Source organism: Agelaius phoeniceus, chromosome 1 (genome assembly GCF_051311805.1).
Source record: "Agelaius phoeniceus isolate bAgePho1 chromosome 1, bAgePho1.hap1, whole genome shotgun sequence".
Classification (NCBI taxonomy): domain Eukaryota; kingdom Metazoa; phylum Chordata; class Aves; order Passeriformes; family Icteridae; genus Agelaius; species Agelaius phoeniceus.
In genome coordinates, this window is record NC_135265.1 from 89,497,090 (window position 1) to 89,523,066 (window position 25,977).

General features: G+C 39.7%; 1 protein-coding gene across 16 annotated transcripts in view; it reads left to right on the plus strand.

The window, feature by feature from the left end:
* The window catches only part of LOC129118663 (poly(rC)-binding protein 3-like), a 501,082-nt gene that overhangs the window by 386,060 nt on the left and 89,045 nt on the right, over positions 1 to 25,977 (plus strand). The window contains exon 5 of one of the 16 annotated variants that reach the window (XM_077182897.1): positions 17,023 to 17,115. The exons of the other annotated variants lie outside the window; for them this stretch is intronic. The gene's annotated coding sequence lies outside the window, so the exon portion shown is untranslated. The remainder of the gene's footprint in view (positions 1 to 17,022; positions 17,116 to 25,977) is intronic. 16 annotated transcript variants of the gene reach the window in all.

A 25,977-nucleotide genomic window follows, 5' to 3' on the forward strand; every position in this document is an offset into this window, starting at 1 on the left:
CCTTCCAGTACCTAAAGGACTACAAGTGATCCGGAGTGAGACTTCTCACAAGGGTCTGTGGTGATACTACACTGAAGGACGGTAGGTATAGACTAAATGTAAGGAAAAAATTCTTAACAGTGAGGGTGGTGACACACTGGAACCCAGGTTCCAGTGGTTACCCAGAGAGGTTACCCAGAGAAGTTGTGGATGCCTCATCCCAGGCTGGATAGTGCTTTGAGAAGCCTGTTCTAGTTTTGTTCTACTTCATGGAAGGTGTCCCTACCCGTGGAAGGGGGATTGAAACTACATGGTCTTTGATGTGTCTTTCAACCAAACTGTGTGCTAATTCTGTGGATGAACAAAGATGATCAGACATAGCAGACAGAAACCAACAAGAAGTTGACAGAAGAAAGCAAAGGGAAAAGAGCAATTGGATCTATTGTAAAGAAAGAATAAAGGAAGCAGATGCTCTGAGGCAGTAAGGGTTGTGATGAGAGCCCTAGGAGAGTAGCAGATGGAGTGGGATTTTTAAAAAAAGCAACAAACAAAAAAACCCTAAAAGCCAAACTCCAACAAAATAAAACAACAACAAAACCCATTAATGATATTCAGGGAATTCGTGGGCTACCTTCAGGAAGAAAAACTCATAAACAGCTCGGATATCATAGTCAAATGGATAAAACGTGAATAGTTGTAAAGTGCATGGGTAGAGCCTTAGATGCAGTAAAGTAAAAGGTAACTGGCACTGAAATTATAGCTTGGCACAGCTCTTCCTGTTATCAGAGTGTGAATGCCTTGCTAGAGCCTTAAAACTGAAGAGAAGCAAACCTGAGTTTCTGTGCTGCAGAAGATGTGCAGAATGAGCCTAAGCTCATGCAAAATGCCTTTTCTATCTAGCACCTCTCATGTCTTTTATCCTTTGTGCCTTTTCTGCATTTAGCTTCATATCTGAACACTTGAAACCAGAGTTCCCAAGTGGATTCTCTGAAAATTTATCCATGAGAGAATTTTACACACTTAGCACAGTATCTCCTTGCATTTGGAGTTGCTCAAGATCTAATCAATGGAATACACTGAACTTCTAAGTCATCTGTTTATAATCAAATCAGGAGATACCAACGCAGTCAGAACTGGTGTGCTTTTGATGGCTATGCTCTGAATTTGCACTAATGTCCTTCAGAACAGAATCCAGCCACTTGATCTGCATGAATGTACAAGCTTAGGAATTTTTCTCAGTGAATGAGTTACGTATTCCTTTGCTAGACACACTGAGACACCAATTTCTTTGAGGTCTTTGTATTGCAAGCTTAAGGGACTGAAAGTGACACAGCAGTCATCCATGCCGAATTATATACATAGTACAGCACAATAGAGTGACACCAATGCATCCTCTAATGTGTGCTTAACCATCCTGATGCCATATTTGACTTAAAAGCAATTGTTGTCCTGTTACTGGGAATGATAGCTGCACTTCCCCTCCCTACCCAGAAGCTTGACTGCACAAGCCACTGAATGGAATATGCTCTAAGTGGCCATATTTTATATTAAAATTTGATTAAATCCATTCTGTAGGCCACTCCAATGTGAATCATAATTATATTATTCTGTCAGTAGCTGAGGTAATATGATAAGAAGAATGTCACATTCTCTGGACTGCTTTTAATGGAGTATATATTATAGCTCTGTGCTTCACATATTCAGCAATCCTCACTTAAGAAAGAAATTTGATACTAAATGGCAGCTTAAAGCTGTAATACTTGGTGGGTCACACTCTTCCAGCTCATGCATTAGCATCATTGGGAGTAATGGAAATTGTGCAAGATGAAAGTCCAGTGAAGGATTTAAAAAGAAGTGAGGGTGGTGATAAAGCTTCCTCATATTATTAAACATTTTTCATACACACTCCTCGTTATTGCAAGGCAAGTGGGGGCACTTTACTATCTTGGTTGACTTCCTCTGTGACTTATTTTCAGCTGACCTCCCTCAATAGATGAGAATGGAGGTGGCTTTCTGTGGCAGTTTGTCTTACTGCAGCAGAGCTGGCAATAACATTTCATAGCCTTCCCTTGGAGAGTTCAGCTCCTCACATACCGACAATCTTGTGTGGCTCTGTGTTTTCAGCCCTCTAACACACTTTTGGTTTTAATGAGTGTCCTTAAAAGAATAAAAGGGGAAAGATTTTAGTGAGAAACTAGAGATCTGAGAACAAGGTAAGAAGTTAGCACCTGTTTGTCAGGTTAAAGAATATAGATTCCAAGTAGGAATTCGGTGTTGCCGCTTCATCGAGCTGCGGGTTGCAGCAATCTGCTTCAAAATAATGATTTGCAGTTGGATATCTGATGCCAAATGGCCTGAAAATCAAATCTACAGTTGTGGGTTCCTACATGTACAACATACAGTTGTAGGAAAACAGAGCTTAAAAAAGTTCACTCCTTGGGAAAATGTATTGAATTTAGTGAATCAGCTGCTCAGATGAGCAGTAGGGTTATTGCAGATGCCAGGTTTAGAGTTTCCTTTACCATGCTGCTGTTTCTGGGAGGTCATTTTGTCTTAGTCCTCTCCACACCGTTGTTCTCTTTTCCTTGAGCACTTACAACAATAATATGCATTGCACAAGCATTCTTAGACAAACTTTCAAGAATAAAGGGTTTGTGCTTTGTATCCAAAGAAGAGTTGTTCAAATCCATTGCAATTAGGCTGTGATGGGCAAAGCACTGGAAGTAACAAAGGAGGTTAGTGGGGCTCTTCCCAACTGAAGAAATCATTTTTCTGTGCATTACCAGTCAATGTATCTGGCTTCTGCTAGGTTTGGGATCTCTTTGTGCAAGAATTAACAGCTGTGGTCTGAGCTCTGATGGAAAATGTAGTATGTTACTGTCGGTTTGTGTTTTCATATCTGTGCCAAACAAGCTAAAGCTGTCAGAAAAAAAAAAAAAATTAGTGACCTTGTCCTGCTAAGCCTTGAAATGGCATTGGAGCAGCAGCTGACTTTGGCCAAGTTCTCTTGTAAAAACACCCTCAGCAACATTGCAACATGTGAATAAACAGTAAGGGTTGTTCTAATAACAACACAAAGGTTGAATATAAAAATAAATAAAATCAAGGATAAAAACTGCTGACCTGAAGCCCAGTTCTCAATCACAGAAGTCAAGTGACTTCAGCATGTTCCAAAGCAAGCAGCATGTCAGGCTGACCGTGCTTTGCTTTTTCCTGGTCCCACTTGTATTTACTCTCAATGCAATCTTACAGTGATCAGTGTTTACACTGTGATCAGACATTATTAGTCTACTAGATGTGGGTCTTCTTTCACAGAAATTGGAAATGTAAATTTTTAGTTGTAGGGAGTTTTATTTTCACCTCAGCAGTAGGATCACCTTTTGCAATGAAATTGTCTCGTCGTGCTTGCTGGTGCTTCTTGTGGCTGTGTCTCTTCTTGTTGGGCTGGGTTCTAAATGTGGGATGTCACAGAATTCATTAATACATGGAAATGATTCATTTAAGGGAGGTTTCTTTCCTCTCTGTACATGCCTGCTAATTAGCAGATGAATTTTGATGTTCTAATTGATCTGCTGCAGAGAGACAGCTGTGTGCCCCAGCTGTCCCCCGCTCCAGTGGGCCTCCTCTGCAGTAGGGAGGCAGCAGCCCCGCTCCTGACAAATTGATTTAACTGGAGTGCCGTGCCTTAGGGGAGCCGTGCTCCACGCTGTCGCTGCAGATGACTGCAGCCTTTGCGGATGGCAAACGCTGGAGCGCCGTAATTGCCCAACAATGTCCTTTCCATTGCCTTGCTGAAATTCAATTTTTCACGCCTCACCAAGTTTTCCAGTCCCCCTTCCTGCCCCTAGTGTGGAAATACTGTATTCTGCCCGACTGCCATTTTAGGTAGAAATTCAGATGCTTGACAACAGGGCTTAAATTGTACTTAATATGCTAATACTAGGTAATGTAATGTGCTCAGTCACATATCAAAGTATTTGCATTTAATTAATAGGAAATTGTTCTCTAATGGCATTGTATTTAGCAGGTAGTCATTGCTAGGAACCTTTCACACTAATCTTAGTGCATCAGTGTTCTTTCCAGTGCTGTACGGCTTCTGTAGTAATGATGGCTGTGGTGCCCTTTAAACAATTGCTCTTTCAATTTTAAGAATAGATTTTTAAGGCTTCATGTCCACTTACACCCTATTTTGTCAAATCTGGTAAGCACTTCTGCTGTAACAGGTGCCTCTCCACAAAAATGACAACTGTGGCCCCAGAAAGTACAGCTATCTAATACATCTTTCATGTCACTCTCCATCATGAATAGATTTCCAAGCTGTGCACAGCATCATCTACCCTTTCTGGAGGCCATTGATTTGGCCTGAATATACCTCTGGGGGAAAAAAAGAAACAGCACCACAAAAAGTGCAGTAATGAATTCTAATGTGTGCCATACCACTTACCTTTATGCATATCTGATAGATAACCAAGCACATCCAGTACATTTCTGGGTGTGCAGCTTTATAGACTACTAGTAGGTAGCAGCTGTTCTGGACATTCACAGGTTTTGTGTGGAGGAGGACACAGAGGTTTCCTCAGAAACTATTCCTCAGAAACCATTGTGTTTGCATAAATGTAGTGTCATTACTTATTATTATTACTATTATTTTTCCCAGTATGTACCTCTTTGTGTAAATGTGTGCAAGTGGCAGGGAATCAGCAGAAAGGAAAAAAATATAGGGATTTATACCATTGCCTGTTAAGGTAAGACCAGCATATATATGTATGCAGGTATTAAGCCATAAGGCTGCTAAAGATTTTGTCAAACTGACCACATGTTCAGACATAAGTGATAGCCACTAAAAGTTTTGAGAAAAATACCTTTCTGAATTGCACTGAGCTATAGTCCCAAAGAGCAGCAGAAATTACATTGAGGGTGAGAAGTCAGGATTTCATCCATCTTGTATGCCACTGTTCTCCATCCCTGCACACACAAACAGAACAGTATGGGTTAAGCTTAAGCAAATATTATTTAGGTAAACGAGTATTCCTTGATGGGAGGCAGACAGTTCTCCTAATTGGCAGTGCTTTTCTCAAAACTCCCTATTTTAGGATAAAAACCTCTCTCTCCTAAGGTCAGGCCCTGTACCACATGTTACCATTATTTTCATCCTTCAATAGCCTTTCTTGTTTTATTTGTTGTATTTCCAGTGAGATATAATGTAAGTAATTAGGCATTTTTCCATCAGAGAATGGCAGAAGCATTTCTTGCATAATGAGTAAGATGTTTTGTGGTTAAAAATAGTGCTTATTGGTCATTTTATTTCATTTTATAGCAGGAGCTGAAGATTTACTGAGTACTGCTTGGTAATGCTGTATGAAATTCATGGGCTGAGGAAGCAACCTGAACTCTTAATCTTTGGCAGTATATAAAAAAGCGATGCCCAGTGGACCATCACCAGTAGAACTGGATTATGCTGAGCTCATTTATAAGCCTTAATGGGTAGAAGGATATTCTTAGGTATAAGGTTTGCATCCCACTACTGTGTGTTGTAGCTCCAAGGGGTGTAGAAGAAGGTGTGTGTTCTCCTGACATGCCCAGGATCTCTAAAATCTGAATTTCTCCTTGGGGACTTCTGTGTTGATGGCTGTGCCTGCAGATGGCTGCAAGTCACAGTTGCTGCTTCACTGGAGTGGGAATGGTATGGATGCTGTAGTGGCTCACCTTTGTCCAGCCATCTTGTGCAGGGCATTACTCTGCCAGCCTGCATGTGGCTTCATACCAGCACTGCAGTTATGGCTGGTAACAGAAAGCAGGAGGCCACGGTAGGGGGACAAATGAAAAGGAAAGGAAAGGGTCCTGTATCCTCTCTGAATACTGTGAGGCAGTTTTATCCCAGAAAGGCCTGAAATGAGTTAGGCAGAGAGGCACCCTTTGGCACATTGCTCAGGATAAAAGTTCTCATGCTCTGACCACATCTGGCTGTATGAGTACCATGTACTCATCAGTCACATACACTGACTCGAGGTTGTTGCAGTACAGGGTATTATTTGTTGCAGGAAGTACTGCAGGTGTTGAGGTCTCCATGAATGGTCAGATGTTTGTCCTGCTGTATGTACAACTCTTTTTCACTGCCCCACATCAGAGGGGAAAAAATCCTAGTAATTGTGTTTTGTTGTTAATACTGTGCTCATATGCCCCTCCACAGCCCATATTCTAGGTTCTGTCATTGGGAAAAGCCAGTCTTTCCCTCCCTCCCTTCCTCCCCTCCAGCTGGGATGAAAAGCCAGCAGCTACCTCTAGCTGATGCTAAACCTCTATTTGCTTTAGTACACACTAACAAGGCAGGCTGTTTCAGAGGAACACTGGAAATTGGAAAATGTGGGGGTTTTACTGCTTTAAGGATTAATTTTCTGGGATGGGATTATTTTTCCCAACAGCCATGATGGTTTATACTGAACATTTTAGGCTGTCATGTCACTACAAGGAGATACTTAGCTACCAGCAGGGTGCTGAAGATTGCCCATCCTCTCCTACATCTCCATCATAATGTTTGGCTGTTGTGTATCAGAGAGGTGTTTGTTCCAGCATATGTTGCAAAGTACCATTTTGTGCTGCCGTTATTTAGTTTTGTTTTACAAGAAGTGAACAAAATGGTAAAGGTACACCTGCAATAAAGCTTCCACAGTGTATTATCACAGCTAAGGCATTAAGGAACTGCCACTTCAAGCAGGCAAATGAGTACAGACATGAAAGAAAATGCAGTGCTTAGCTCTTTTATTTTGACCAGTGTAATGTAATTACTTATACTAATCTTCCATTATATTTCCTTGACTAGCAGAGACAGGGACCTAATTGTGTCTCTAGCTGTTGCTACTGCAAAGTACCTTTTAAATCATATTAACATCCATACTTGATCTTCCTACTGGTTTTGACGTGTAGATCACAATATCCTGTTAAATTACTCAGCAAGACTGGCTGACTTGCAGTGTATCCAAGCCACAGCATAGCAATGTATCTATGGTGGAAGTAGAACAGGCACTGACCCCTTTTCTCTGGGAAAGCACTTGACCTTCCTTTTTCAAAGCATTATGAGTTCTGTGCAGCATTCTAATCTAGCTGGTACTTCAATACCAAGATGCCAGAAATAGCCAGAAATTAATTATTCTGCTTCTGGCTGTTCAAGAATCTATGCTCCCTTTTCTTTGGCGTCGATCTAGCGGTAGTGATGAACACGTTCTGCACAACCAGGCTGGATTATTGTAACTCACTGAAGCTGAAGATAAAAGCTGCATAGAAACTTCAGCTACCACAGAGCACAGCAGCCTAGCTCATTAGTAGGTGCAGCACCGCGAGCACACAGTGCCAGTGCTGTGCTTCATCAGCTGGCATCCCATTAACTTCAGCAGCCAGCTGTGGGCTCATTCAGCACATAAGGTCACCAGAAGACTGGTATGGATGCTGTTTGTCTACACATTGCCTCTGGTACAGGGCTGCCCATCATGTGCAGAATTAAAACTCCCTGAAACTGGACATGACCAGTTTTGACCAAAGGCCTTTTCCAGAATCTGAAAGGCAGCTACAAAAAAAAAAGTCTCTTCTCAATGTATAGCCTTTCTGTTCTTTTGAAGGAATCCTTCCTCCTACAGTAACAGAAGAGACATTTAAAGATATGCACGTCTGAAAGGAAGGATAGTAAAACTTGGGAACAGAGTAGAGTTCACCCTGGAGAAGTCCGTGAACTTCCAGTTATGACATTGCCTATCTAGTGATGTAGCAAAAAATGTCACAGAAGTGCTTTAGCTTGTGTTTTACTGATCAATACGCCATAGTGTACCATGGGTGGATATCAGTCTTGCTGTCAGGATAGGTCTGAAGAGGTCATCTAACTCCTCTAGGTATCCTGGTTCCTACAGGAGCTGGAGACTGCTCCCCACAGTCCAAAGGGAACTGTAGTCCATGCAAAGATTTGAGAAGGCTTGGGAGGCCATGGCAGAGGGTCACAGCAAAGGCTGCACAGAGAATCAGGATGGCTGCAGGAAGGCAGCTCTAGGAAATGGCAGATGGCTTTTGGATGATGTGCTGACAGAGGGACTTCTGAAGAAATTGCGTTGTTTGACTCTGCTGTGTGCAGGAAAGGGAAATTTTGTCATTCAGCTCCGTTAGGCTGCTCTATCTTGTCAGTCTCAGAAATACAAGACTGGAGGGTAGAGAAGTTGTGGGAGTGGCTCCTCTAGGCCCTTGGGTGGGAGCACCAACCCCTACCAGTCCTTCTTCTTCATCTGGGATGGAAAGCCATGCTACAGGAGGAGAGGGGCTCGTCTCTTCCCATTTGCCTTGAGGACCACCATGCTTCTTACGCTGCTTCTGCTAGAAGGGCTCTCTAAAGGTCATCTACTTCTGCTAGGATGAATTATTTATGGCTACCTTATCTCTTACAGAATTCTTTCCTTAAAGATCTGCAGTGAAGTGGATTGCATGCAGTAGTCTGTTTCTGTGTTTTGTGATCCTTTTAGTTGGAAGGTCTGCTCTCTTACTAATCAGAATTACAGCAGTATTCCTTTTTCTCTTTTTTACCTTTTTTTTTTTTAATTTCCAGTTAAATCAGTGATTTTTGGTTTTGTCCAGATACAGAGAAAACCAGCACTGTCCTCATTTATAAAAACCTTTTTCTCTCGGAAAGCTCTCATCTTTTAATAAGACAAGGAAACCGCACATTTCAGTCTCTCCTTCTCAATGAGACCTTCAGGAGCTCTCTTAAATATGTTGCTTTCTTATACATTCTCTTCAGTTTCTCCACACCTCCTGGAAGTGCAATGCACCAAAATGTGGCCTCCTCAGTGCTGAGCAGAGCACAGTAATTGCTTCCTGTTTTTTTCTGCTAAAATATCACAGAATGAGAATTGTCCCTCTATCAATTAAGCTTTACAGTACTGGTTCTTACGCAAGTCATAATTCATTGTCGGTTGCACATCCAAGGTTCTTTGTGGATTTGGGGTTTTTGGGGTTTTCTTTTGTTTTCTAGTTATACCCCATTGTGCATCTCTTGTATTTTGTACCAAACGTGAAGGTGTCTGCATCTAAGGATGTCAGATTTCATTGCGAACTTTTTGTTCTAATGAAAGTAGTCCTCTGAATTTTGATGTATTGTTAAGGTCAGAAAGGGATATCAATAATTTTTCATGAGGTATAGTGGTCTTAATGTGATGAATAACACAGTCATTACAGCATCTGGCTTTAAAATTGGTGAGAAGAAGGATTGATTCTAGTGTTTTGGGCCATGGTACATGTTAGGGTAGAAACAAATGAGGATCAGCTGTTGTTTTCCATATGAAACCAAACTGTGGCAATGAGTCAGAAAGCCTGACAGAGTTCAAGCAAATTGTGTGGGTTTCCTGCTGAAATAAGTGGCATGCCCTGCAACATGTGACATGTCTTCCTCTGACCTAGGACACCTTGCTTTTAGCAGCATTCATCTCTGCAATTTATACAGGCATTCATATTTCACTTTCTCCATTTAATCCTAATAACCAGCTTTTAGAAGAACATGACAGCATAACATATGGGTGGTAAAACTGCTCATAAACCATAATAACATGGCCAAAAAAGCTTAGATAGATAGATGCACTATGCTTATTGTGACATTCTCTGATTAAGAGGTATAGCTACTTATTACAGCCATTAGCTTGGTGACTTGGAAGCAGACTGAAGCCATTATTTGAAAAACAGGTTGTAAGTCCAAATTTTAAACAACTGTGTACTTACTACATGTAAGAGATATAATTATGTTAGCAATTCTGTTCTTCAGTGTGCAGATGGTAATTTTGTTCATTTGTGGTTTGTACACTGATAATGTTTGCTGTAGAACTGGCCTTGGCAGGCCAGACAGTAAGTAGGCAGTCTGTAATACATGGTTATAATTTTGTTGATAACGTTCTGGTGGGATGAAAACCAACCAGAAACATTGGTCTAAATAATTTCTTACTGTAGACAGGCTTTCTCTGTCTGTGTGCGTGTGCATATGTTTTTGCACCTTATTATTTATTTTTATTGTGTGAAGAATTGTTTCTTTTTTTCCTTCTCATTTGGAAATTTTTATGTTAGCTTCATTTTCAGTGTAGGCAGTATCTGCAAGTTTGTGCCTTTAGGAATAAAATTAAGTTTTTACTCAAAGTGATTTGAAGGTTCGTATTAGTTTTAGGGGTTGATGTATGGAATACACATTTATGAATGTGTATATGAGGGAGATATAAAAAAGAAACCATCTATTAAAGGTACCCTTTTGATTTCATATTTTTTCAAGAGTTAGTCAACAAATGTTTGAGAACAACTAACAGTGTATTTTCAACAGCTACTCCATTTTTCCAGATTGAAAGAGGAACAGATAAATATGCAGATAAAGTCTGTAAAATGCTTTTATGATATTGAGGTTAGGTATTAGATTGTCGTGGTGCAGTACACCTATTTGTACAGTTCATTTTTCAGGTTTTCCCCTTTTAGAATTGTGTGACAGATTCACTTTAAATAGATGTAAAAGAGGAAAAAAAGTAGTTACATAGCAAGCCCAAGATGCATAATAAATAAATAACATCTTCTATTGTTTCCTGTTGTTTAGCCAGTACAAAGAGTTTTGCAGTGTCCTAAGGAAAAAGGGCATAGTACAGCATACTGTATAAATGTACATTAAATATATTACATACTATATAAAATATATACAAGTCTACTTATAAAAAAATAGACTACATATTACAATTAACTATGCATGTTTATATGTTAAAAATTCTGTATAATAACCACAAATTTTATGGCTGAAAAAAATAAAAAGTGCCATAGGATGTATTGTCTTAGAATGGCCCAAATGGTATAAATTCTCAGAATAAATGAAAAAATCTCAGTCTGGGCTTTGATATTATGCTCTAGCAACTCAAACAAGATTTTGCCAAAAGCATCATAGCTACCAGAGCCACATAAAGCAAATATGATTAAAAGATCTCATTTAGTATCACCAAAAGCCCTGACTACTTAATGTTCTTTTATTATTCTCTGCATCCCTGAGTTTGTGAGAGCAGTGTTATGGGTAAATGAGGGTGTTTCATCTCAGTTTGCCATGCTCACAGGAGAAGATAATCACCCACTTTGTGCCCTTTGTATCCTGTTAGGACCAACCCTAAAGGCTCTTCCCTTTTACCTGTAACTTGTGGGCTACAGCCTGGTGTGAACAGACCTTCCTGCATGCGAGTGGCACTTGGGGAAAACGCTCTGTAATAGCACCGCACACAGATGTGCTCAGTAATGTGTGTGCAGGGTTCCTGCTGGCTTTCCACTCTCACTCCTCTCTCTGAAGACTGTCGCCTGCCAAGGCAAGGATTTCATCTCTTCTGTAAAGAACTTAGTACAGCTGTTGGCAAAGTAAATGTAAAAGGAATTCTAAAGATCACTTATATTAACATGAGCAAATGTATTCAGAACTTAATCAAAACTAATTCTTTCTGAGACTGAAATGGTTACTTTGTTTTAAAGGAATGTATTATTGTTCAGGGAATGTTAGGCCCTTTGGCTTTTGATTCCAGATGTGTTAATAAGTCCTTTATTAGGTATTATTAACACCAATTTATTATATGCTTTATAGATGTAGCCATTCCACTTAGAATATGTTCAGGTATTTTTTAACTTTTGTTTTATAAACCAGTATAGCGTCAACTATCTGTGAATAATAAAAAAAAAAAAGAAAAAAAAAAACCAAAACCCTGTGAATTAACCTAAAATATTCTGAAAAATACACTTTATTTTTTTAAGAAAAGGAGTGTTAATTTTGTAAATGAGAAAAAATTACACTTTAAAACAGTGTAGTTAAACATTTGAATATGATCAATAGCACACAACATGCATTTGTTTTCTGGTCTGTAAATAACCTTGCCTTTCATTGCCCCTTGTTGATCTAATTACTGATGTAAGGCTGTTGATACTTCCTTAAATTGTTACAGCTTTGGGCAAATATTCCTAATAGAGTCTTTTTTCTTCCACCAAACAGCAAGATCTCTGTCCTGTATTTGTCCCCAAAGAGTTACAGCGTTAAAAATATATCCCTAAACATATATTGCAAGTAATATTTTCTTCTCCTTCCATCCTGGAGTCTTCTGAAATTAAACAAACCTGCCTGTCTGTCATGCAGGCCACCCTGCAAAATAGCAGCTTTGGAAGGCATAAGCCACAACCCTCCTTATTTATTCCTATGCATTTTTGCTCCTCTGGATCACTTGCCTTCCCAATTTTAAATCCTAGATAGTGCTTTCTTTCTGCCCTTTTATTCCTCCCTCACTGTTGTCTCTTTTTGCAAGAGCAAGGTCTTTTTTTCAGACTAGGTGTTCAAACATGTGACTCACTGGGACTTTGATTGCAGAGAAGGATGTGGCCTCAAAAAAACCCAAACAGGATGTTATAATCTGTTTTCAGACTGTCAGAAGAGATATGGCTGATTTTGAATCAGTCAGCAAAAACTGGCTTTGACCATCTCTGAGGCCTTAAAATGTTCCTTGAGAAATACTGATTATTAAAAGAAAAGATAAACTTCATGAGGCAGCAGATGTTTATGCAGGAAAAAAAATCATGTAAGTCTGGAGATTTCCATGGCATGTTTTTTATATAATCATTAGCAACCATCTCCTGTACAGTAGGAGATGGATGCCAGTATGGCAATGTAAGGGAAATGTTGGAAAGCATATCTCATTTATTAACCACTACCTAATAAGTGTTGCTTTTTGCCCCTGTTTACCTGTGAGCAAAATTTCAAATAGTCATGGAAAATAATGGAAATTGTGTGTTAGTGAGCAGATGAGATAGATAACCTTGTGTAAATAACAAATTAACAGGCCAGTGATACTGAATGTAATACTTAGGAATGCGAGCTCTGCCACAAATGCTGTCCAATAAATGGGGCTTTGCAAGCAGAGTCATAGGAGAGAGTGCTACAGGGCACCTCAAAAGGGCATCCAGTGCAGCCCCTCTGTCAGAAGGATCATCTTTCATTAATCATACCCTGAAGGTCATCATGTTCCAGTTTGTTGGAAAAATTTGCTCCCTGTTGTGGTCTACAGTTTGTTGCCCTCATGAAAAGTCTGGGAATTGCAGTCCTAGGTGGTTTTTTTTGTACAACAGTGAGAATCTACTCTGTAGCTATGGCAAAAAGGTACAGGAAGAGGGACAGTCACTTGAATGCATCAGACCTGGCTCAAAGTTTCTGGAGAAGGAGGGGAAATGAGATTTGGATTTACTGCATCTTGTGACAGGAGAATACCTTTTCCTCCATTTCCCAAAGCTGGGCTGAGCAGTTGTCTGATGCCTGTTTATAACTTCATATACAATAACCAACATCTCAAGCTCTGCCTGCAGCTTAATGCAGACTTTCAATCTTTGGTGTGCTCAGTTGGCATGTTGCTTTTCTCCACATTGACAGAAAGGCAAATGATTTCTGCTAGAGCCCCAGTGTTGCTGGAGGTGGTGAGGCCATGAGCATAAGTAGCTAGGTTGTATCTGGAATGAAAAGCTTCATCAGCTCAGGAGCATGGGGTATGAGGGTCTGGAGTAGGGATGTAATATGGTCATGTACCAGCAGGTGGATGGGGAAGAAGGAAGTAAATCTAAAAGTACGTAAATTCCCAGCACACTTTGGCAGATAGGACACAGCCTGTTTTCCCTCAGTTGGTAAGGTGGGTGGAGAGCTTTTGTATGGTGGAGTGGAGGGCAGGGCACTGACCACTGTGTTGCACATGTGCTGTCCTTCAGGCTTTGTGGCACTGCCTTGGGGAGGTAGCAACCCTCCTGCCTCCTAATGCACATTATCCATAAGTGCTTGTAGCTAAACTCCAGGAGTTGTCCTCTCTGCACTGTGGTGGTGCCTACAGGTGCTCTGTGGATTAGGACTCTGTAGTGCTTTGACACTTAGGGGAACCCCTCTGGCAGCTGCAGTTGCATAGAGATGGTGCAAGAGACTGTGGTGCCTTCAGGGAATGCTGCTATCCAGCTTGCAGTACCTTGGGAGAGCTCCTGGTCCTCCCTAGGACCTTCTTGGTGCTGATTGTTCCTTGTTACAAGGCTCAACTGGAATTGTGTCACGCGAAGAGACAAAGTTCATTCATGATCTCGGCAAATGCACTTTTGGGTAAAGATGGGCACAGCGTGCGTGATGAGCAGAGATAGCGAGGATTGCGAGACTGAAAAGGACTGGTACTGAGAACCAATCTCCTATTGCTCTCTGAGTCAGACTCCTCAAGGCAAATGCACTGAATTGCTTCACTCAGCTGTGCCCTGTACCACAGGCTGATTTCTGTTTGGGTGCGTGATGTGTGAGTAACTAACCACCATCTTCTGTGAAGATCTTGTGCATTCCCGTGGAAAAGGCTGGAATCTGCAGTTCCCACCTGAAGGGACAGTTAACTGCATTCCTTTGATGTGGGTTACATCACCTCAGCAAGGAGGGGGAGCATTGTTGTTGCTCTACAGCTCCAAGGCTTTGTACACCACCAGGTACTCCAAGTAGCCTTGTAGTAGGGTCCTGGTTTCTGTCTCTCAGGTGGGCACTGCACACCTAATGCAAAAAATTATACTGGAAAGAATCAGTATGGAAATAAATGTAAAGTAATTTAATCAGAGTAGAACTGCTTAGTTTTTCTCTTTCCCCTTTTATTGGGATTTTGAACACTTTCCTGAGAATACAATTTTGCACAAGTAATTTCTAGCTTTTTTTTCCTCCAAAGTTTTTTTTTTTTTTTTTGCTTAGTTCTGCCTTCTCAGATGTTTTCTGATGTCCTTTCATCTTGGTGATTGCCATACACTTGCTTGTGAATTAGAATGTATTAAAAAATTATATGGACATGCTGTCTTTAGTATGTAAGAGGTCTATATCCCCTGCAGAAGGGAAGTGACCTGTGATAGTTAATACATTTCTTTCAAAGACTCCAGGGAAGAACAATCTATCAGCTTGTAAAATAGATAAATGAATTCATTTGACAAAGATCAAGCAAAAAGTCTTTGGGAGAGGGGACATGAAGCAAGGTTTCTTACAAGCCTGGTTTGGTAATGTGTGTCCTAGACCAGCCACTGTCTCTGATGAGGGCAGTCAGAAGCACTCAAAGGGATGCTTAATTTTGGCAGTTGCAAAGGTCATTTCTTGGAAGCTGGTGTTGTCTGTGTCAATTTCTTCTTCTTATATTTCTATCCTTCATTTGCCTTTGATCACAGTTCATTCTTTTTGGGGTTACATTGCTTTGAGGGGGAGTTAATTTCATGATATGAAATGGTAGCGCTTCATCCAAAGAAGGGCTGAATTCTGGATTCTAAGGTCTGTAGTGTCTTTCATAACAAAAGTAGCACCAGGTCTCCAGTTAATGTAGATCACAGGGAAGCTTCAGAATTGCATTTGAACTGGGCTGCATCCTCATCACAGACCTTTGTTGCATTTTACCTTTGCAACAAGCTGTCAGTACAAAATACTTGTTTTTCAATACAAATGTGATGGGCTTGTAGCTGTTCAGACCTGTCAAACACTGATGGTTGTCTCAGAGGCATCACCCAAGGACCTGCCAGCCCAGCAAGTACACACTTGGTAGGTTTTGCACTCCTTGTGCTTGGCTCAGTGAATCCAAAGGGAATCAGGAGAGCCCTGAGGTTTCAGTGCATTGTTACACACCAGCTGCAGAACCCCATCAAGGAGGTACAGTAAAAATAAAAAGGCCCCAGCAAGGGTTAATGTACTGGAACGACTGAAATGATCACTGTTGATAAGTACTTTATGTAATTAGTATAATACTTTCTTCTGTTAATGAGCTGAAGCTGGGGTGGGGTGCAGCTGCTTGGGGGCAGGGAGCACTGAGGGGGATTTGAGACTGTTTGACAGCACACTCAGCCTCTAATAATCTACTGGGCCATTTTTAATTCACAATAGTTTTTCAGAATATTTGATGTAGTCCTTTTTTTGTGCTTATTAAAAGTGCCCCTAATGTTTTAATTCCCACCCCAATGGAACAGAAAGTGAATAAACAAGGAAGTGAATGGAGATGTATGAAATTATGATCTTAAACTTAACAAGCCTGTTTGTTTTTTCAAGCTGCTGAATAAATCCTCTGTGATTTGTGCTGCAGAGGTCAATGTTCTGCTGTAGGAAATGACTGGTTACATGTCAGTATTCTCCAAGAGTTCATCTCAATTACTGGATTTGTCAAACATGACAAGCCTGAATGGCTCTGTGGTGAAAATAGCACACAGTTTGACTATTAAAGTAATTGGAGCATTGACATTTAACCAAACTGCAAGAGAATTGCAGTAATAAGTCTGAGGAGCACTACCACAAGCAAAACAGAGACCAGTATTTTTATAAAATAAAATATTTTATATTTTACCGCTTAAACTGGTGCTTTTTTGTGTTTTGATTAAGGTATATTTCAGTATATTTTTAATTTAAATCATAAGATTAAAAGGACATGGTAATTCCTTCTTGCTACTTTTTTTTTGAAGAAGTACTAAGATTTGTATAATTGGAAACTCCATTAATTTGATGCACATTCAATAAATTCAATTTTAATATTGGTTCCATTTTAATATTGTTATGAATAATTCATGTATGTATTTTTAATGTCCTCTTAAAGTACACACATTATAAAGTTAAAAATCTATGTATGTATATCCATATATGTGGAGATCATCATGTGATGATCATCACAGAATTAGGTTATAAATGTGTCTATTACTTGATCTCCACTTGCTACTCTACCTTGCTAAAGACCTATTTCTGGGCTTTCAAGCCTGAAATGTGGATATTAAAACTCATTGCCTTAGTAAATGCAAAAGAGCTTTTCTAAAATCATATGAAAGTCATTTACTTGTCTCCATCTGCAATGAGATTTTAATTTTTTTTAAAGATATTATTTCTGATGGTAAATTCTACATACATAAACTTTTTCAATATAAAGGATTTTGAGAACAATACAACTGTCAGTCACTGTGGCTAATTTGGATTTATACCTGTGGATCAGACGAGATTTTACAGTCACCAAAATTGTGTTTCAGACAATGGCTTAAACGACAGCCTCTTCCAGTGTCTGGAGTAGGGACTGAAGTAATGATGATTTATGACAGTAGTCTGAGGGGGCTCATCCTCAGGTGAGTTACCTGCATTTCGGCACATTAATTTTACCTTATCTGAACTTGAAAATCTGTTCTCTCCCAATTACGGGAGCAATTCTTCATGTGGAAATTGGGACTCATCTGTTCCTGGTGAAGTAAATCAGACAAAATAATCCCGAAAGACAGGGTCGGGAGCATAATGCAACCAACAATATGTCTGAAGTACCTCAGTTACATTAACTTATATTTTCTGTGGTGTACAGAGTATGATTTGCCACTTCTGCAGCCACATCATAATTATTGTGCTATCACAGCAGCAGAGAGCAGTACTTATTGATTTAATATGTTACTTGCTTAAGTCCCATCTCCAAAGAGCTGTTGAACATAATGCTTAAGTCTGTCTCTCTTGTGTAAAAGTAAATATGTGTTTAAATCCATCTGATTTCAATGAGATTCATACATATAGGTGAGTTTTTAGCTCAGCAGTAAAAATATAAATTGAATATAAATTGAATATATAAATTGAAAATATAAATTGAACTGCTTCACTGAATTTGGGGCTTGCATGATCCAAAGAAACACCTAGTCACAGCCTAAGTACAGATTTTGGGAAGTCTTTGTAAGGACAGACTTTCCTGTATTTCCCAACAGAAAAAACAAAGGAGAATTCAAGGAAATGCAGATGATGTTTGGCTATCTGTTTGCTGACCTTCGTGTGAAAATTAGCTATTTGTTAGGACCAGAACAAAATCTTCGGAAAAACAAAAGGGTGAGAGTCGTAGTTTTGGTTTGTTTGTTTTCCCCCTGAATTACATCCTAGGGATCAGGGCGGGCTCAGGGTTTGGGGAGAGGAGACCTAGAGGCTGCTTCAGTTTTTTAAGTACATTCTATAAAACCAGTCATCTTCTCCTCTGTCACTGCTGTAAATCCATTCCATCCAATGTCCTCACATTGCTCTTGATTTTCCCCTCGTGTATTAGAGATCAGATACACTTTCCCAAAGAACAAGCTCCTGTTGCAGAGCTGAAATGTCACTCTCCTTACCTAATATAATTCCATTTACTTGGAGTGTCATGGCATATTGCAGTTGTCCATCTTTTAGTGCTCGTGTCAGTTTCACCTGTAAATTAGCTTTGAAGATCCTAAGTCGTACTGAAGTGTTCCTCCCAGAAGTGCCTCAAGTGAAATGAAGTAAATAATTATAAAGGAACGGCAAGCTGTGCTCTTTTCTGGAGCTCAAGAGTCTAAAAGTGGAAACCTCACATTCATGCATGAAAGAAGAAACTTCCTTATTAAGCATTAAATAGTTTAGCTACAGAGGTTAATGTAGAGCCCAAATCAGCTATTTGGAACATCAGGAAGGGAGGAATGATTTTTTTCTGTACCATACAGTGGAGAAACATCCATCTAGGAAAAAAGCATCATGATTCTGAATGAACAGTAAAACAGGAAAATGTTTTGGAACAGTTTTTTTTTTCAAAGCTTCTGGAGTAGAAAGAAATCAGGTAAAAACTGGGAGCAACGTTACCTTTCTGCTCTTGGGCAGGGGATGAAGGCAGCGTGCACCCTGACATTAGGAAAGCAGCATAGCCTGTGTTAGCCATCCAGCCTGTTAACCATGTCTTGAACTTCCAGATGATGGAAACTATGCAGAAATGCCAGGTACCAAAGACAGTAAATCAGCATCCAGCAAAAGGCTGCTGCCAGAGATCTTCAAAGCAACAGGAGGACCTTGTAGCAATTTTACCTAACATGTAGGCCTAAAGTCTGAACACAGTGAAATAATGTAAGGTTCTGGATGGTAAGAATGGAAATGCTAGGGAGATTTTGCAGATGACTGCCAGGGAATAGCTGTCACTAGAGACACTTGAACAAGTGCCAGTTGTGTTAGGACTTTTGAGACAATCTGCATAAAATGCCAGATAGAAGCCCTCATTCCAAAATACCGAGTTTTTTCTCTAGATTACTGGCCCTGCAAGATGACAGTTTGTGAGGGCTCAAAATAGCAGCTCTAAAATGCAAGAGTACAGTTACAAAATACACACAAAGTTCTTTCAGTCAGATTTCATTCTGATGGTTCTGCAAATTTGCCCAAGATCCAAAGCCGTCCATGTTGCTGCTTTACTGAGCAGAACTGTCCAAGAAATTTCATCTGCTTGGTGAAATTGAGTTATAAAAAGTTTAATTCAAGAGATTTGTCAGTGATTTGGCCAACAAAAGAAAGCAAATCCCAATATACTTTAGCAAATCCTATTGTAGGTGACTTACTTACATGGAGCAGATGGGGAACTAGGCTGGGTTTTGCTCTGTGGACTGTGATTGAAGAGCTCCATTGATCAGGCTGAGGCAGCTTAAGAAGTTACTGCCATCTACTTTGCCCTGCCTCTGTTGGAATTTCTTATCCTTGAGGTAAAAATAGCAAAAAGTAGTGTGCCTGCTCCCCAGCCACTGCAGCTCCCAGCTTGAGGGCAGTGTGATTCACCTTCAGGTTTTATTTGGTATTGAAGCAGCCGTGAGCTGAGGCGGCAGGGAACTTGGAGTCACTAACTCATCAGATTTAACTCTGGCAGTGGAATGGTATGGGAATAGGATGGGAGGACCAGCGACCTCTTCAGTCACCACTGTTAAATCCAGTAGGAATTGCTTTGCAGAGAGCTTAAAGTCCCGAATGGAGAAGTTGCAGTGAACCGTTCCTTTCCTGCAGCATGGTTGAAGATGGCTTTGCCATCTTCAGGGAATGAAGGAGCCTTCTGTTAGCTGGTAACTGTAGTCATCTTCTTATTCGGCTCCTTTAATGAGTTTTTTAAGAAAACTTTGATGGTTAATTAGAAAGCTAATACTAAATACAAGTAGTAAATAAATAACAACAAATATGGAGCACACTCATTTACCTACATTGTTTTAGTGATTTCTAAGAGATAATATCTTAGTTTTGCTCCTGTAACTGCTTCAGGGCAAAAGTATATCTTCTCATATGACAAATGACTAACCATGCAGTCAGTAGCTGTAAAGGAGTTGTACAATTCAAAGGTGCTTCTGAAGTAATCTTTAAGAAACTGTCAAACTTGTCAAATGTGGTAAGCATGAAGGCATGTTTTTGTTCTGTAATTCTTCCCCTTTTTTTAGCAAATTGTGAACTAGAGATCTGATTATTGTTTTTGTTGGTTTGGGAGAGTATCTTTCAGATTTCCAGAGGACCTTCTGCAGGGATCTAAAGTTTTGAATTTACACTACAAGGTATTTTGTGATGCGTCATGTTATTTTTACAGAAAAAAATAATCTGTAAGTCCATGAATCTCATCTTTATTCATGCTTATACAAAAGTAAAGCATTTAAAATAAACCACCTCTACTTGCAAGGTTAATGTAGGCTTGATGTAGAAAGGCATTTTGGCATTAGTATAGTGCTTAAGCACATGCCTAACTTGGAGTCCAGATGCATTGAAGTACCTTCCTGAAATGGAGCAGTAACCTGGGGCTTTATTCAGCACAACTTAGAAGCTTTCTCAAGGAGTAAAGGGCTTGATTTTCCTTTCTTCCCTGTGAGGGGACACACCCAAGATTCCTTTTCTGAAGATTTTTACTGTAACACTCAGGGAGAAGCAGGGAAGTAGGAAAGGACGTTTCCTAACACATTCTGATACACTGCTACCATGAGACAGCATAACTTAATCATCATATTTTTTCACTAAAATGATGTGGAAATACTTTAGGTTTATAGTATGAAACTTTAAGACTTATGCTGAGTTCTGCTTTTGTATTTGATATCCCACAGCACTTAGGTCTGTGAGCTTGTCAGCTTCACTCATAGCCAAAGACAGTGTTCACTTATATAAAACCCTACAAAGTCAGAGCTCTTTTTCATATTCTGACTTATTATTAACTTCTTCTTAATAGCAGAACTCACAGCTTTCTTTGTTGTTATTTTTCTGTTAAGGGAAAAAATAAAAGTTGCTTTCATTTTTACATAAGTTCAGTTATTTAATCTGAGTGTGACACTCAGGCTTCAAAGAATTCTGTGCAGTGCATTTTTAATCTGTTATTTTTAATGAATTCTAGTCACTAAGAAATACTGTTATCTAGGTCAGATTTTTTGAATATTATTTTACTGTGGCTACACATCCTGCTGTGCTTTCTCTAAATGAGCTCCCCAATGAGGTCTTGCTGTTTTACTTTCTCACAGCTTTGTGGAGTAACTTTTCTTACTGTAAATGTAGGTTGTGCTTTGTTTTTCAATACAAATGTATTCTTAACTGAACCATCATCCACTCATCTAAGACTCAAACTTTCTTGGGCAAGGGAAGAGGACATAAAATACTTCCAAATTTTATCATTGATATTTTTGATCCTTCCTATCTGGAAGGAATGGAAAAGAGATGATCAACCCAAAATTTATTACTTCGTTTCAAAGGTGTTGATATAACTGCTTCTCAGCTAGTCACAGCAAAATGGCCTTGACCAGGAGGCAGAGCAAGACATCATTTGATGTCATGGAGAGGCTTTGAGATTTCTGAGCACTTCTCTTTCTGGACCTTTGTTGTAACATCTCTATCTTTACCCTAACTTACCTCTTAGTATGTGTCCCCAAATTTCTCCATCCCTTGAACAGAAAAGTCTGTTAGCCATGCCTACAGGAGGGGACATTGAGCAGTGTCACCTTGGATCACCTAGATCAGTGACAGAGTAGAATTGCAGCAGATTTCCTTCAGTTGGCTATCCTACCCTTTTCTGACATCATGTTTTCTTCAACATGTATGGATTGGGCACATGCCCCTGTGCTCACTGATAGAATATCACCACTCAGCTGCATCGTTCCTTTATTTAATTGAAATCTTTCTTCACTCCTGATGGAAGGATTACTTACATAAAGATATTTCCAGGTACGTGTCCTAACAAAGCAGTTCATCTCTCAGAATTGTTTTCTTCATTAAAGAAATATTAAAGCTTATAATTGTGATGATTTTCTATGTGGAGTGTGAATTTCTGACAGTGATGTCAGATCAGCTTATAGGTAGCTGAAAAGAAAAGCCAGTTTTTGTAATCTAAATGGGTAAGAAGAGAAAAGCAGAGGAATAATGTGGGGTTTATATCAGAAGGAGGATGCTGAAACTGAAAAGATTAGAAGAAAGCTGGATGACAGCCGGGTGAAAGCACTTCTGAGGCAGCTCACTCGGTGCTCCCTGTTCTGGAGCTCAGATGCTAGGGTCCTGAACTTCCCATCTCACTGAGGTTTATGGCAGACTTCAGCAGTCTGAAAACAGGGGCTGTAACAGGGCACTCAAGGAGCAGTTGCCCTTAAAAGTTTGGGCTTAGAGAAATTCTGGGTAGAATCACTGGTGCCAAAGCTAAATAAAACTGACTGATCCCAAGGATTTCTGAGCTCCCTGAATACTAGCTTGTATTTGAAAGCTTATTTTTAATCAATAATTAATTAATTAAATACAATACTGTAGCTTTACTAGAAGTTTGCAGCTAGCATCGACGTACAGCCAAAAAAGAAAAAAGGAGATGTGGACTTCAGCCAACAAGAAATCCAGCCATTTCAACTGACCTGACCTGGTGTAATTTCATTTTCAAGTAACACAAGAAGGACTTCAAAAGGCCCTTGAATAGATGGTGGATAATTGACTCCTAGCAATGAGTGCTGAATATGGAGGTGCCTGTGCTGGTTATTATTAGATGTATTGTCAGCCTTTGACACCACTGATCACAAGGCTTGTTGACACGTGTGCTGTATGATTTACTTCATACCTAAGTTAAGCATTCAGGCAGGTGGTCAACATAACAACAATACCTCTCCCAAGTCTCGTTTAAACCCTAGTTTAAAAGTTCAAGAGGGACTTAAAGTTGGCTTGCTCTCTGCAAAAAGGGAAATTACTGAGGTGAATTTTGCTGTCTGAAGGAGGCACTGGATGTGGATTTGTGTTTCAGTAGGCACCTGTCTCTGATTAGATCTTCTAGCACTCATTACTGAAAAGGTAGTGCATTGGGACACATCTATGGAAATGGAGGCTTTTTTTAGTAGCAGTTTGAAGGTAAAGCAGTCTTTTTCAGTCCTTTGCCAGGTCCATAAACATCCAATTCTGCTTTTGTAATGTAAATTACGTGTCATTAAAGACCATCTGTGGTGCCGGATTTGTTTTTGTTTATATATATTATATTAGCGCTGAAGACGTATATCCTTAGAAAGTACTTGTACCTTTTTATTAAAGGTTAAAATTCTTCTGAAGCATATTTATTTGGACATCTCTGACCAGTGACATTTTGAGATCAAGACCTTTGAGGTTCAGTGTATAGAACAAAATGTTACAATTCTTTTATTCCTGCCATCCCATTCATTCATTGAGATGGCTGAAATAGTGTGCCCAGTGAATTCACAAAGAGCTGTATCTTGCCCTCTTCAAAGCTGGTGAGCAGGAATGGGAGAGGACAGGAGGATGGCATTTAGAGAAATACATCTTTTCCCCCACAGTGTTGGTTGTTTTCCCTATGTAAGCTTGGTGATGCCTCTAATAGCAGGGCTAGTACTGATAATGGGCCTGTGTTCCTACAGGAAAAGGTGGGTTCTTGTTCTTTACTTTCTGCTCCTGTATCTATGTAATCATGCAGTGGCAACAGTCTGTCTGTCACTGTTGGTTAAGCAGTAGGCCTGGGATTCATGAGGACAGTAACTGCCCAAAGACATCCAGAGAAGTTTTAGGGAATTTCAGAAGTGTGTCAAAGCCAGCAGGAGGTCAGGGTCCCTCTTCACACTGGGCTGTCACACACTCCATCCGAGCTGGCAGGGAGGGCGCCTCCTTCAAGTGCGGCAGCCTGGGCTGACACAGCCCCTCTTCGAGCTGCGGGAGTGGGAGCTGACAGGCATCGAGGCTTTCTGCGAGTTCCCAAAACCTATTAACCTTATCTTTGGAGGTGGTAGAAACACCTAGATCTAGAACAAGATGAAGCAGCATGAGCCTCTGAAAAGGAGCAAACAATGAAACTTCTACAAATCGAGATGATTCATTGCTCAGAGCTGCTTGCTGGGAAAGGGACCAGAGAAGAAAGCAGGACAAAGGACATTAGCACACAATGTTTAAGCAAAAATGCTCAGTCCTGCTGCTGAGTTCTTTAATACATCCTAAAGCAGCAATAGGGACATAGCTTTTTGCTTAGCAGTTAATCTTTAAATGAGAAAAACAGCTGATTAAAGTGTGTATCTTATTTGAGCATTGCAATGGCAGGCTGATGCTCACACACAGAGGCTGACTAACAGTAGCCTAAAGGTAAATGTCTTTACATGTGTAAGAATGCCAGAAGCAATCTTACATTTAATGCATCTTAATTGACAGTGATGGATTTACTCTAACTTTTTATTTCACTAATGGACTCTGTAACACCTAACATCTACATTGTAACAAATCAATCTTATCCTGACTTCCTTTTTTACAATAAAGGCATGTTTGTAGGCAATTAATTTACCTACGATTTCCATTACCATTGATGTGGCTACCATTTATTCTTACAGCTGAGTTCCTGGTGCTTTCCACTGGAGGAGTCTTGGGGGTTTAATCCAATTTTTCAAAATCTAAATTTGCAAGAAAGTGTGGATTTAGAGGAACTCTTAAAATATATTTCTTTTCTTTTAAAATGAGATTCTATTTTTAAAATGCCTACAGCAAGTGTATTTGACTATTTTTAGTACTGTAAATTGGAGCCTAATCTGCCTTTCCCATCCCCATGCAGTAATACCAATAAGATAAATTAATTTACTCTAGACTTTTATTAGTCCCAGTGAAAACAATATCTAGTGAGATTGAGGTAGTAAAGGCTTTGTATATGTAATTTGGATATGTATTTTCAGGAAAGAAATGTAAAAAACAATTCTGCTGGCTTTGTTTGACCAAATTTGTGTACAAATACAACTAGCAGATTAACAATGCATAATGTGCTCTGTGGGTGTGAAATTCTGAAGAGCCCTCGGCTCTCAATGTGTGACATTTTCAAAAAGGGCAACACCTTCAACAGGCAACATCATATCATCGTGTCTGTTCATCTGTTGAAATTGGTTTAAAGGTATTATTCCCATATTTCATTGAAAAAAGGCTCATCCAAATGCTCAGTTTCAGGAGACAATTTTTTCTTTTCAAGACCTGGTTCAGAAAGTGCCATATTGTTTGGATGACAACTGGATATATTTTTAGGTTGATGTGTTATTTTGGAGAACTGTGACTCATTGTAAATTGGTTTGGGGCTCTCTTCTTCCTTTGTGTTCTTTTCTCCAGGCCTTGTTAACTTATTCCTCATGCATTTCAGAGATTATCTTCATGCAGTGGCCTGGTTTATGTCTTTTTCTTAATATTGTACAATCTCCCACCACTTACATATGGTCAAAAATTGCATCATCAATTTTATTCTTGTTATAATATTACCCTAGAATCTTCCAAGCAGATTATCATATGTTATCAGTGTAGCAGCAATGTCCCTGGGGCATCTCTTCCCAGGAAGTATCCTAATAATGTGTTCTCCACAGCATCTTTTATCTCTCTTTCTCTGTGTAGCAGTGGACAACTGTTCTGAAGAGTGCTTCTTCCCAGACCTACAGGTCCAGTCCCCTGCTAATTTGTTTAGCAACACAATCAGTGCTGCTGTTCCTAGCAAGATGAATTTCACTGCTCTGTGGATACAAAAATACAAGCCACAGATGCCTAGCTCTATTGGCAAGTGAAATCTTAATTCAATAGGAAACACAAACTTTCCTTACTTTGGCTGAACATTTAAAATGTCTTTATAAAAAAAAAATCATCTCATTGAAGCAGTTTCACACTGGTTTTATGCTAAAGCTTGCCAATTTCCCAGCTGCCTGCTATTCAGTAAAAGACAGGTAGCATCCTCTGTTGTGCTTTTTTGACCCAGATTC